The sequence below is a fragment of the Dendrobates tinctorius genome, unplaced genomic scaffold (assembly GCF_039654945.1).
Source record: "Dendrobates tinctorius isolate UK_male_01 unplaced genomic scaffold, ASM3965494v1 ptg000044l, whole genome shotgun sequence".
NCBI classification, from domain to species: domain Eukaryota; kingdom Metazoa; phylum Chordata; class Amphibia; order Anura; family Dendrobatidae; genus Dendrobates; species Dendrobates tinctorius.
This window is the reverse complement of record NW_027361712.1, coordinates 3,251,294-3,265,437: the sequence shown is the minus strand read 5'-3', so window position 1 is coordinate 3,265,437 and position 14,144 is coordinate 3,251,294. Positions and strand designations below refer to the sequence as shown.

General features: G+C 43.8%; 1 protein-coding gene across 3 annotated transcripts in view; it reads right to left on the bottom strand.

The window, feature by feature from the left end:
* Positions 1-14,144, bottom strand: part of LOC141089042 (spindle assembly abnormal protein 6 homolog) — a 134,085-nt gene that overhangs the window by 28,130 nt on the left and 91,811 nt on the right. The gene's annotated exons all lie outside the window — the stretch shown is intronic.

The following is a 14,144-nucleotide window of genomic DNA, read 5'->3' as shown; positions in this document are numbered from 1 at the left end:
CCTGACCCTAACCCTTAACCAAACCATACTTAACCCTAACCCTGACCCTAACCCTGACCCTAACCCTTAACCAAACCATACTTAACCCTAACCCTGACCCTAACCCTAACCCTGACCCTAACCCTAACCCTGACCCTAACCCTTAACCAAACCATACTTAACCCTAACCCTGACCCTAACCCTGACCCTAACCCTGACCCTAACCCTTAACCAAACCATACTTAACCCTAACCCTGACCCTAACCCTGACCCTAACCCTTAACCAAACCATACTTAACCCTAACCCTGACCCTAACCCTAACCCTAACCCTAACCCCCCTTAACTAACCCTAACTTTACCCAAACCCCTAAATTCCATTGTCTAAACTAATGGTAAAAAAAAAAACCGCATGTGCAAAAAAATGCATACATAAGCATGCCAATGCGCACATATGCTCACCATAGACTTATAATGGGTGTCTTGCTGTAAAAAAACGCATTGCGCGCGCATGCGTTTTTTTGAGGCAAATCGGACGCACAAAAAATGCAACAAGTTGCATTTTGTGCGCCCGAGCGCATACCGCAAAAAAACGCATGCGCGGTAAAACGCGTACAAACGCATGTGTAAGCGCACATAAGCGCATCCCATGCAAAGTATAGGAAAAAAAACGCATGCGCTATTTAGCGCTAAATTACCGCGAAAAAAAACGCAAATGTGAAACCAGCCTTAGGGAGGTATTTCCCATACAGTTAATTAAATGATCTTTGAAATATATAACTATAGAAAGGCTCATGGAGGTGAATACAGCTCCGTAGCACAAAGGAACAGGGACTTTGTGATTTGGATTCAATTTTCATCCTTATTTGGTTCGCGTTTCAGTTCTTACCCTCCATGTTTTATCAGCGATTTTCTTATTTAGAAAAAAAAATTACAATGCTTCTACTTATTACAATGCTAAACATAGATAGCACTCGAATGACAATGTGTGTTGTCAGCAGCTTTCATAGGCTGACTTGTATGGGTAAATATTGATCCATGACTTGGATCAAAAATGGACACGTCTCTGTTTTTTTTTTTTGCAAACATACTGTCCACAAAAAAAAAAAAAAAAACTGACATGGAAACACCACAACATGTCATAAGGGTTGGGTGTCATATCTGAGGAAAACGCGTATAGAACACATACATGCAAACAGGGCATAAGAATGAGGCCTTAAACGTAGTTAATGGAATAACCCCATTTATCAAGTAATGGCCAGCACAGGCGATACATTTCCAATCACCAGCATCACCACCATTCCTGAGAATGGAGATCTCAAAAGCCCCCTATATGAGTGGAATTCTGAGGAAGGGGGAAAGATCCTTTTTGCACTGATCAAAAATGCATTTTAAGAACAAAATGTAAATTGGACCTATAAATTAATTACTGCATATTTTCTTAAAGCAAACCCCATCAGCAGGATTGTGCTCAGTAACCTACAGACACTGTCAGGTTGGCGCTGTTATATTGATTAACCCCTTAGCGACCACCGATACGCATTAAAACATTGCAGTTTTAAAATGGCAATCGGGAATCAGGCTGTAGCGCCCCCCGGAGTCAGAAAATCTCCGGGGTTTCACGTACCATGGGTAGCTGAGACCCCGGAGAAAATGATCAGACAGGATTTTAATGTATCCGATTACATGATCGCCGTTAATCAGTGAATAACAGTGATCACAAAAAAAAAGTTTGACAGTTGTTTCAAAGATTTCTTTCCCTTCTGAAATGATATGCATGTTAGAGGAGAGAGAAATGATACCCTCCAAGCCCCCCAGTACCTCCACCATCCCCTGATCCCTCCTCATCAGTACCCCGCCTGCCCACATCTTCATGGAAAAAATGGCTGGCGCATGTGCAGTGTGTGGACAGAGTATCTCGGATATCTGCATTTTTTTGGGGGGTGTCAAACAGCGGCGAAACATGCTGGGCAGGCACCAGTGATATTAGGTAAATATCCGCTCACCCGATACAAACTGGAGTAGCGAGCACTTGCGCTCAACACTAATGATGACATAATGTCAACCTAATGTCAACCTAATGTTATCAAATTCTGTGTCGTACCTGTGGGTTCAAAATACTCACTATACCCCTGGAAAAAATCATTGAGGAGTATGGTTTCCAGAATGTTGTCACAGCAGGGGCTCTCCAAACGCAACATGGCGTCCACTAATTATTCCAGCAAACTTTACATTCAAAAAGTCAAATGGCGCTCCTTCCCTTCCGAGCTCAGCCATGCGCCCAAACAGTGATTTCTCTCACAAATAAGGTATCAGCGTATTCAGGAGAGATTGCACAACAAATTTTGGGGTCCATTTTCTCTTGATACCCTTGTGAAAATAAAAAAAAGTTTTGGTCTAAAGTAATTTTTTTGTGAAAAAAAATGAAATGTTCATTTTTTCCTTCCACATTGCTTCAGTTCCTGAAAGGTTAATAAACTTCTTGAATGAAGTTTTTGAGTACCTTGAGGGCTACAGTTTTTAGAATGGTGTCATTTTTGAGTATATTTTGTCATTTAAACCCCTCAAAGTCACTTCAAATGTGAGGTGGTCCCTAAAAAAAAATGGTTTTGTAAATTTTGTTGGAAAAATTAGAAATCACTGGTCAACTTTTAACCCTTATAACGTCCTAACAAAATAAAAATATATGTTTCCAAAATTGTGCTGATGTAAAGATGATGTTGGAAAATGTTATTTATTAACTATTTTGTGTAACATGACTGATTTAAGGGCATAAGAATGGTTTCAAAATTGTGAAATTTCTTATCGAAGAAACTTTACCACGATCAAAGTACAATATGTCACGAAAAAACAGTCTTATAATCAGTGGAATCTGTTGAAGAGTTCCAGAGTTATAACCACAAAGTGACAGTGGTCAGAATTATAAAATTTGGCTTGGTCACTAAGGAGATAAAATGATGCCTTGGTTGATTAAATTTGTCTTGTGGTTGTTGATTAATCTGCATTTACAGTTTACAACACCTGTGCTGTAGCATGATACGGCAGATAATATGCATACTTTCATTTTATTTGTTCTGAGAGATGCTACTGCACAGGCACCGCTGTTGCCATGTTGATGGAGCCTAATTTTTTTTCTCTACCAAAATGGCACCTGAGCTGAGATATATTTTTACAAACCAAACTATTGTCAGGAACACCGCACTGCACTTGCTCACTGAGCCAGTGAGTGTGTCCTGAGTACAAAAACTATACACAAAGATACCTGTGGAGCGGGGCAGCAGTGGTGATGATGCATGCTCCAGGCTCACAGGACCTGAAGCATGTGACTGCTGAGGGCGTGGTCTAAACTCCAGAGAGCTAGGAGCTGAGGAAAACTCCTAACAGGGTAACTACGGGACAATGTTACCAAGGGGCATAGACAAAGACATAAACCAGATCAAGCTGGGGTCAAAGCACAAGATAACACGACTGTACCAAAGGGATAGACAGAACGGATAGTCAGGACATAGCAATAGATAAGAAAACCAGTGTAACGGAGTAACAATAGCCAAGCCAGGTGGTCAGAACCGGAGAAGACAATAGTACCAAAACGAGAGACGGAGTACAGAGTGAGGAGACAGACCGGGTCATACACGGGAAGCAAACAAGCAATGCAGTATACACACACACCAGAGGTCAGACACACAGCCAGAATAACAGTATAGCTGACAGAGAACCCAGGTAAAGAGTGAGTATAAACACCCCTCCCAGATCCAGAAAGAAGCCACATACACTTAACCCTGTGAGTGCAGGGCAAGAACCCTGTCCAAACCATGACAACTATATGCCGGTATGTCTAAATAAAACAAAAATATGTATATTATCCATCATATCATGCTACTGCACAGGCACTGACTGCCTTTTGAATGTTATTTTTTTTTTCAAACCATATTATATTCAATGTGTAAAATAGGAGGCAGGTCACTGAGGGGATCAGTGACCTGCCATAAGCTACAAGGATGAATACCTAAGCAAAGCACCACAAAAAGCCTCCCTCCCCCACAGGCCGCCCCGATGCATGAAAATCTGATTAACTAAAAACTGCAAATACAGATTTAACAAAAGCCACAAGACGGATTTCATCAACCAAGGTATCATTTTAATCAGCATAATGGCACCAACCTGACACTGTCTGTAGTTTACTGAGCACAATCCTACTGACAGGTTCACTTTACAAATGGTTTATTGTACATCACTATTGCTAAGTATACAAAAAGCATTTTTACACAAAAATTAAATTACTGTTGACAAGCATCACAAAATGGATCTGAGTTTTAACAGTTTATAAACGAGAAAAAAATGTAATGCATAAAAAAAACATTAAAAAATTTAGAATAAGTGTAAACTTGTACATTTTCGATCAACAGATGGTCTTAAAGAAAATAAAGACACATTTATACTGTTTCTCTGCTTATACTTCTGACAGTTCAGAGCATAGTCTTTCATAACTTTTTTTTATAGAACCTGGGGGACACATTTTTTTGCTTAAAACACCTGTCCATATATTCTTAAGAAAGGATTTCTCCTTCAGATTAGCATCAGATTCCGTTTACAGCCATCTGTTGCACACCTGAGAAACTCAGCAGAATGAGTACTGTAGACTTGGGAGCCATCTAAACACATGATCTCCTCTACATGAATTGCTTTATAAGAATTAAACTTAGTGCTTATTGAAAGTATCACGGTAAAACTGCAATACTTCAAAGCATCTTTTTTGCTACCCTTCTATTACCTTCAGTTTTCCATGGCAGTGTGAGAACTGTAGATCAGGAGAGCAGACTTTCAGTCATTACATGTCTCATACTGATTATGCACCCTTATATTTGAAATAGGCAGATTCTCAGGTCAAGGAGATTTATGTCCCACCAATAAAGCATAATAGCTCATTTACATAGGGGGGTCTCCTGCTGGACATAGGCTACGTGGGATGGTCTCCTGCTGGACATGGGGAGGCTACGTGGGGGTCTCATGCTGGACATGGGGAGGCTACGTGGGGGTCTCATGCTGGACATGGGGAGGCTACGTGGGGGTCTCATGCTGGACATGGGGAGGCTACGTGGGGGTCTCATGCAGAATATGAAATAATTATAAATAATACGTTAATATTAATATCGAGCAGAATTAATTTCAGCTTATTGGTTCGGCTCTCCACAAGAGTCAAGGTCTCTCATGTTGCCCTCGGGAAAAATAATTGTTCACCCCTGGTATAGGAGGATTAATCTTACAGATAGATTTTCTATATAACTTCACAAACACCAGAAATAAAAACTCTGTAGAAAATAGAAAAAAAATAAAAACCTGAAAAAGCGTAAGTTTCAAGGGTGTATCTAAACGTAAAAATTCTGTAGAATTTTTGATTTATTTAATTTCCTATATAATGCATGCCTATGTAGATGGCTTAGAAGGGTTGATCCTACTAACATTCCCTTTAAAGCACCACTCCAGCATTATTTTTATCGCAGTTCTGGAGTGATGTCATTAATCCAAGTTCCATGCCTCGAGAATTATACTTACTAGCTACTGTCTTCATCTTTTTTCAGGGCCACGGTCAGCAGTTTATAACCTTCCGGACCACTCCAGGATTTCATGGATGATCCAGAAGTCACAACTCAATATAAGTCTATAAGAGCCATAACAAGACTTACCGTATATACTCGTGTATAAGCCGAGATTTTCAGCCCATTTTTTGGGGCTGAAAGTCTCTCTCTCGGCTTATACGTGAGTCATATACGGGGGTCAGCGGGGGAGGGGGAGTGGGGGGTGTCAGAGACCATACTACCCCCTCCTGGCACGGTCTCTGCAGCCCCCTGCTTTCCCCACTATCTCAGTGTCCCAGATGTTCCTGCATTCAGCGGTCACGTGGTACTGCTCATTAAACTCATGAATATGCGCATATTTAATGAGCGGCTGCGGTGCCACGTGACCGCTGAATGCAGGAACAGCCTGGGATGCCGACACTATGTTGGAAGCAGGGCCTGAAGAGACCGGGCGCCAGGAGGGGTTGGTGATTATGACGGGGAGCAGAGCAATACTTACCGCTCCCCGTTCCATCGCAGTCTCCGGGTCCTCTGGCTGTGACATTTAGCGGAGGGCACGATGACGTAGTCACTGCACAGGACCCGGAAAACAGCAATGGAACCAGGAACTGTAAATATACCCAGTGCCGGGAGCATGTGCCAGCCGCTGCACCGGCACCTGGCCCCCAGCGATGGAGAGGTATGTTTTTTTTTTTTATAGCAGCAGCTGCGTGGGGGGGGGTATTTTATGTATGGAGCTTCTACTTGGGCCACCATTAACTCTTGTGCAGAAATATATGGGGGTATTTGTGTATGGAGCATCTACTTGGGCCACCATTAACCCTTGTGCAGCAATATATGGGAGGTATTTATGTATGGAGCTTCTCCTTTAATTTGTCTTAAATGAAAAAACACAAAAAGAATTGTCCTAAAGCCAAATTGGATATAATTCCACACCAAACATAAAAAAGAGGGTGGACAAAAGTATTGGCACTGTTCAAAAAATCATGTGATGCTTCTCTAATTTGTGTAAATAACAGCACCTGTAACTTACCTGTGGCACCTAATAGGTGTTGGTAATAACTAAATCACACTTGCAGCCAGTTGACATGGATTAAAGTTGACTCAACCTCTGTCCTGTGTCCTTGTGTGTACCACATTGAGCATGCAGAAAAGAAAGACGACCAAAGAACTGTCTGAGGACTTGAGAAACCAAATTGTGAGGAAGCATGAGCAATCTCAAGGCTACAAGTCCATCTACAAAGACCTGAATGTTCCTGTGTCTACCGTGCGCAGTGTCATCAACAAGTTTAAAGCCCATGGCACTGTGGCTAACTTCCCTAGATGTGGACGGAAAAGAAAAATTGACAAGAGATTTCAACGCAAGATTGTGCGGATGTTGGATAAAGAACCTCGACTAACATCCAAACAAGTTCAAGCTGCCCTGCAGTCCGAGGGTACAACAGTGTCAACCCGTACTATCCGTCAGCGTCTGAATGAAAAGGGACTGTATGGTAGGAGACCCAGGAAGACCCCACTTCTTACCCCGAGACATAAAAAAGCCAGGCTGGAGTTTGCCAAAACTTACCTGAAAAAGCCTAAAACATTTTGGAAGAATGTTCTCTGGTCAGAGGAGACAAAAGTAGAGCTTTTTGGGCAAAGGCATCAACATAGAGTTTACAAGAGAAAAAAAGAGGCATTCAAAGAAAAGAACATGGTCCCTACAGTCAAACATGGCGGAGGTTTCCTGATGTTTTGGGGTTGCTTTGCTGCCTCTGGCACTGGACTGCTTGACCGTGTGCATGGCATTATGAAGTCTGAAGACTACCAACAAATTTTGCAGCATAATTTAGGGCCCAGTGTGAGAAAGCTGGGTCTCCCTCAGAGGTCATGGGTCTTCCAGCAGGAAAATGACCCAAAACACACTTCAAAAAGCACTAGAAAATGGTTTGAGAGAAAGCACTGGAGACTTCTAAGGTGGCCAGCAATGAGTCCAGACCTGAATCCCATAGAACACCTGTGGAGAGATCTAAAAATGGCAGTTTGGAGAAGGCACCCTTCTAATATCAGGGACCTGGAGCAGTTTGCCAAAGAAGAATGGTCTAAAATTCCAGCAGAGCATTGTAAGAAACTCATTGATGGTTACCGGAAGTGGTTGGTCGATGTTATTTTGGCTAAAGGTTGTGCAACCAAGTATTAGGCTGAGGGTGCCAATACTTTTGTCTGGCCCATTTTTGGAGTTTTGTGTGAAATGATCAATGCTTTGCTTTTTGCTTCATCCTCTTTTGTGTTTTTTCATTTAAGACAAATTAACTGAAGATAATAATACCAAAGAATTTGTGATTGCAATCATTTTCAGGAAGAAACAGAGTATTATCTGACAAAATTGAAGGGGTGTCAATACTTTTGGCCACAACTATGCAATATGAAAGAAAAGATTGAAAAGCTCAATTTACCATTCAGATGCCATACAGAATAGGCTCCAAATTGAAATCTGCATCACTAATGCTGAGAGAAATGAACTAATTTAATAAAAAATACTTGGGAAAAGCAATATAACTTAATCTACTGTCATTTCTTGTATTTTTCTCAGAACTCGTATGTCCCCTGTAAATATGTGGCTTTAGAGTCTATGTAAAATACTTGCCATAAGAAGTTCTATGTTGTGTTGAGTAAGAATATTTGAAAGAATTATCTTTACAGCTGGTTGACCAATTAATCAATGTCACTAAAGGTGTAGCATATTGTATTTGTCTACCTTCCAAAAGTAACATAACACTGACATGTGAGTAAGATTAAATGACATATAGATTAGCAAAAAGACAGATTAAATGGTAAATAGACAGATTAGTTCATAGACCAACTATATAGATCGGTGTAGATCAATAAACAAACCACAAAAATATACTTTCAGAGATTAAACAAGTTATTGATCTGGCAATTAAAAAACAGAATAATTGAAGATGCTTAGTCAATCTGAATTTGTGTCTGATCTTTAAAATAGCAATTGTAAAACCCAAGGCAAATACATGTTAATTTGCTAGATGCTTGATTGAAGCTGCCCAATTAAGGCCTCTAATAAGGCGTTATCCTAATGTGGACGCAGCCATCAGAAATCAAGAAAATATCACTTACAAAAATGGATATACCATATTTTTCGGCACTTTTTCCCCAAAAAATTTGGGACTAAAACGGGGGGTGCGTCTAATAGTCCGAATGCAGGCTTAATGTGGAGTTGCGGCAGTGGTGTAGCAGCATCCCTTCCTCAGGGAAGCGGCGGTGGCAAAAGTGCTGAAAGGTCAGTGTCGGCAGAGAGCAGTGATTTCCCTGCGGCCATCTTCCTGAAACCGTGGTTTGCCAGAGGCGGCGGGTGCGTGGATTGAGATCTTGGCTGGGACTCTCGCGCTCCATTTTCTTGAGGCTGTGGGCTTCAGGAATATGGCCTTCGGAGGCTGTGCATGCTCAGATTGAGATCTCGGCGGCCCTTGGCTTCAGGAAAATGGCCGCCAAGAAACCAAAGATGCACTCGGCTCTGCTCACTGTGGACACCAGGCCGCAGCATCGCCACATTTCTGCCGCCGCCTCCCTGAGGAAGGGTCCCCACTCCATGCAACGCACTCTGCTCTGCCTCACCGCCGATACCGGACCCGTAGCATCACACCGCTGGGATATCCCATTACTTGTCTGCCATTCCATTCCAGTGTCAGTTGAATTACAACCAGAGTATAACTCATTTTACTTAATGTGCTTCTGATTAGGTGATCACCTGAACCAAATCTTATATAACGACGGAAAGTATAAAAAACCCTGCTGTGGTGTTCACAATCCTCATGCAATAGGACAAGCTGGATGGCAAAACAAGTGCTAGTAATATCCCAAAAGTAATAGGAATGAAAAACTAGCTTTTAACCATGCTAAATGAGTTGAAAAGAAAAGTCTTGAGTGAGGAAAAGAAGGGCTCAATTATGGCTTTACGAGCAGAGGGAAACCGTGAGCATCATATGTTGCCTCCATCCTTAAAATTTCTAAGACAGCAGTCCATTACAACAAGGTCAAGCAGCAGACATTGGGGACAACAAAGCTACAGACCAGCAGAGGGCGAAAACGACTCTCCACTGATCGGGATGACTGTCATCTTATTTGAATGTCACTCAGCAACCGCAGGATGACATCAAGTAATCTACAAAAGGAATGGCAAATGGTGAAGTGCACAGCAAGAACAGTTCGTAACATGCTTCTAGAGGCAGGGCTCTAGTCATGTAAAGCAAAAAAATGGAGACCTGGAGAAGTGTCCAAGCCAGAGTGTCTTGCACCCACTGTGAAATTTGGTGGAGGATCGGTGATGATCTGGGGATGCTTCAGCAAGGCTGGAATTGGGCAGGTTAATCTTTGCGAAGGACGTATGAATCAAGCCGCATACAAGGTTATCCTGGAAAAACAGTTGATTCCTTCTGCTCAGGCAATACTCCCCAACTCTAAGGACTGGTTTTTCCAGCAGGACAATGCACCATGCCACACAGCTAGGTCAATGTGTGGCTGAAAGACCACCACATCAAATCCCTGTTACGGCCAGCCCAATCTCCAGACGTGAACCCCACTGTAAACCTCTGGAATGTAATCAAACAGAAGATGGATAACCACAAGCCATCAAACAAAGAAGTGAGAAAATGGAAAACGGTCTTAGGAGCGCAGGAAAGAGCCTCAGACAAGAGATGGGTTTAAACCACAACGCGTTTCGACGGAGGATCCGTCTTCATCAGGTGGATGTTTCAAAACATCCACCTGATGAAGACGGATCCTCCGTCGAAACACGTTGTGGTTTAAACCAATGTCTTGTCTGAGTCTCTTTCCTGTGCTCCTAAGACCGTTTTCCATTTTCTCATTGCTCCTATCCTCCATTGGAGGTTTTCGGCTGGAGCTGCGGTTGAGACCTGACATCCTTGTCTGCCCCTGGGTTGCTTCCTAAGCGCTCCTTTATGACCGCTTATCACTGACTCTTATTAAACAAAGAACTGCTTAAATTTTTGTACCAGGAGTGGCCTAAGGTCACCCAAAAGCAGTGTGAAAGACTGGTGGAAAGCATGCCAAGACGCATGAAAGCTGTGATTAAAAATTATGGTTATTCCACAAACTATTGATTTCTGAACTCTTCCTGAGTTAAAACATTAGCATTGTTGTTTCTAAATGATTATGAACTTGTTTTCTTAGCATTATTTGAGGTCTGCAAGCACTGCATTTTGCTTGATATTTTGACCATTCTTCATTTTCTGAAAATACAAAAACTTAATGCTTGGAAATTTGAAGACATGTTGTCAGTAGTTTATAGAATAAAAGAGCAATTTACATTTTACTCAAAAAATATACCTATAAAGAGAAAAATCAGACAAACAGAAAATTTTGCATTGGTCTCTTAATTTTTGCCAGAGCTGTACATCGCATGAACCCCACACAGCCTCCCCATATAGACTGCATGAGCCCCACACATCCTCCCCATATAGACTGCATGAGCTCCACACAGCCTCCCCATATAGACTGCATGAGCCCCACACAGCCTCCCCATAAAGACTGCATGAGCCCCACACAGCCTCCCCATAAAGACTGCATGAGCCCCACACAGCCTCCCCATAAAGACTGCATGAGCGCCACACAGCCTCCACATATAGACTGCATGAGCCCCACACAGCCTCCCCATAAAGACTGCATGAGCCCCACACAGCCTCCCCATATAGACTGCAAGAGCCCCACACAGCCTCCCCATATAGACTGCATGAGCCCCACACAGCCTCCATATATACACTGCATGAGCCCCACACAGCCTCCACATATAGACTGCATGAGCCCCACACAGCCTCCACATATAGACTGCATGAGCCCCACACAGCCTCCCCATATACACTGCATGAGTCCCACACAGCCTCCCCATATAGACTGAATGAGCCCCACACAGCCTCCCCATATAGACTGCATGAGCCCCACACAGCCTCCACATATAGACTGCATGAGCCCCACACAGCCTCCACATATAGACTGCATGAGCCCCACACAGCCTCCACATATAGACTGCATGAGCCCCACACAGCCTCCCCATATAGACTGCAAGAGCCCCACACAGCCTCCCCATATAGACTGCATGAGCCCCACACAGCCTCCCTATATACACTGCATGAGTCCCACACAGCCTCCCCATATACACTGCATAAACCCCACAGTCTCCCTATATACACTGCATGAGCACCACACAGCCTCCCTAAATACACTGCATGAGCCCCACACAGCCTCCCTATAAACACTACATGAGTCCCACACAGCCTCCCTATATACACTGCATGAGCCCCACACAGCCTCCCCATATATACTGTATGAGCCCCACACAGCCTCCCTATATACACTACATGAGTCCCACACAGCCTCCCTATATACACTACATGAGCCCCACACAGCCTCCCCATATACACTGCATGCGCCCCACACAGCCTCCATATATACAGCACGAGCCCCACACAGCCTCTCAATGTGCCGCAAGAGGCCCCCATAGCCTCCCCTTGAGCAGCACAACACCCCCATAGCCTCCCCTTGTGCAGCACGACATCCCCATAGCCTCCCCTTGTAAAGCACAACACCCCCATAGCCTCCCCTTGTAAAGCTCAACACCAAGATAGCATCCCCTTGTAAAGGTCAACAACCCCATAGCATCCCCATGCCCACCCAAACATCCCATGTTTGTATGTTCTCCCCGTGTTTGCGTGGGTTTCCTCCCACATTCCAAAGACATACTGATAGGGAATTTAGATTGTGAGCCTCATCGGGGACAGTGATGATAATGTGTGCAAAATGTAAAGCGCTGCGGAATATGTTAGCGCTATATAAAAATAAAGATTATTATTACTATACACATGAAAAAAAAATGACCACCACATACTCCCCTCGGTCCCGTTCCCTGGCGCTCTACTTGTCTCCCTGTCCCCGTTGCACTGACTCTCCGCACCACAGCACACAGGTCACAGAGGTCCGGCGCTTGTGCACTGCACGAATTTGCTATGCCCTCAACAGGGCAGATAAGTATGCCGATGCAGGAGCGCGGCCCTCAACAGGGCAGATAAGTATGCCAGTGCAGGAGCGCGATGCCAGGATGCCTTTGAAACAAGCAGGAGGGCGGCATCGCAAGAAGATGGGAGGCGCCGGACCCGCGACACCCATTGGACCGGACTGCCAAGCAGATAAGTAAACGTATTTTTCTTATCTTTCAGGTCGGATCGGGGACTTATCTACAGCATTATAGAATGCTGTAGATAAGCCCTGAAAGGCAGTGGCCGCATCTTATATCGGCCAAACCTGAAGACAGGTTTCCATTAAACACTTTGGAAGCCTTTGCAGGTGTTTTTTTTTAATTATTCTAATTTACTGAGTTTTGGCTTTTGGGTTTTGATTGGCTGTAAGGCAAGCCATAATCATCAACATTAACAGAAATAAACACATGAAATAGATCACTCTGTTTGTAATGGCTATATAATATATGGGTTTCACTTTTTGTATTGAAGAACTGAAACAAACTAACTTTTTAATGATATTCTAATTTTATGAGAAGCATGCTGGATCAGGACTGATAAAAAGCACAGGTAACCTTTTTTTCCCTAAGCTGTGCTTAAGGTTGGTTTTTGCCCCCGGTGGCCATTAGGATTATTGCACTGTGGTGTCGTTTGTTCTAAGTTTGCCCCGGTGGTGGTGAGCATCATTGCACTCTAGTTTCGTTAGTTAAGTGCACATGATTATAATGCAGGTGTGATTGCTGGCTCTGCTATAGAAGAGTCACAGGTGTTGCAATCAGTGTTGGTGATAGTGTTCATTTCAACCATCCTTGGTGGAGGAAGGAGCTGAAGAACATTCCTTGCAGCACTGTCTTAGCCCTGGTGTGAAAGGAATCATAGGAGATTTCCTTGTAGCGTTGACAGAGCTTGGTGGCAGCGATTCAGGAGGAGAGCTGCATGCTGGTGGTGGAGTCTGTTGCCAGGAGCAAGTGCAACAGAGTAAAGCTAAGTGGTGTTTCCCTGTTTGTGTTTTTCCTTAGTGTGTATTAGTACAGCGGTGGGGCCAGTGCCTCCGTCACCCAGCTCCCTAGCAAGGGAAAGGTGTAGGGTGTGCTAGGGTGACAGGTTCCTGATCAGCGCCCGGTGCGGAACCGGCAGAGGGAACGTTAGGAGCGTTAGGGACACTGACTCAGAGGAGTGCAGGAGGTCTCCACGTCCTTTCCCTATCGCAGGGCCCACCGTTGTAACTGTTTCCCTTCCCTTTGTCTTGTTGTTTTAGTTACCGTCCTGCAAGCCGTGTCACACAGGACAGTATCACGTGCCGCATCCTGTTGTTCTAGTTACCGGCCTGCTGGTCGCGTCACACAGGATGGGTCCACGTGACATTATCACCAACCGAACTTATTTTTTGTTGAGCCATGGACCCAGTTGCTGCAGACTCTTACTAATGAGATTAGGAGGCTGTGCAGAGGGTTGGTGCTGCAGCTGTTGGTGGGCTCTGGGGGCTTGGTCCAGGAACAGGCTCAGCCAGAACCCAAGATATCCCTCCATGACAGATTTTCTGGAGGGAGAGATCAATTCTTGGTG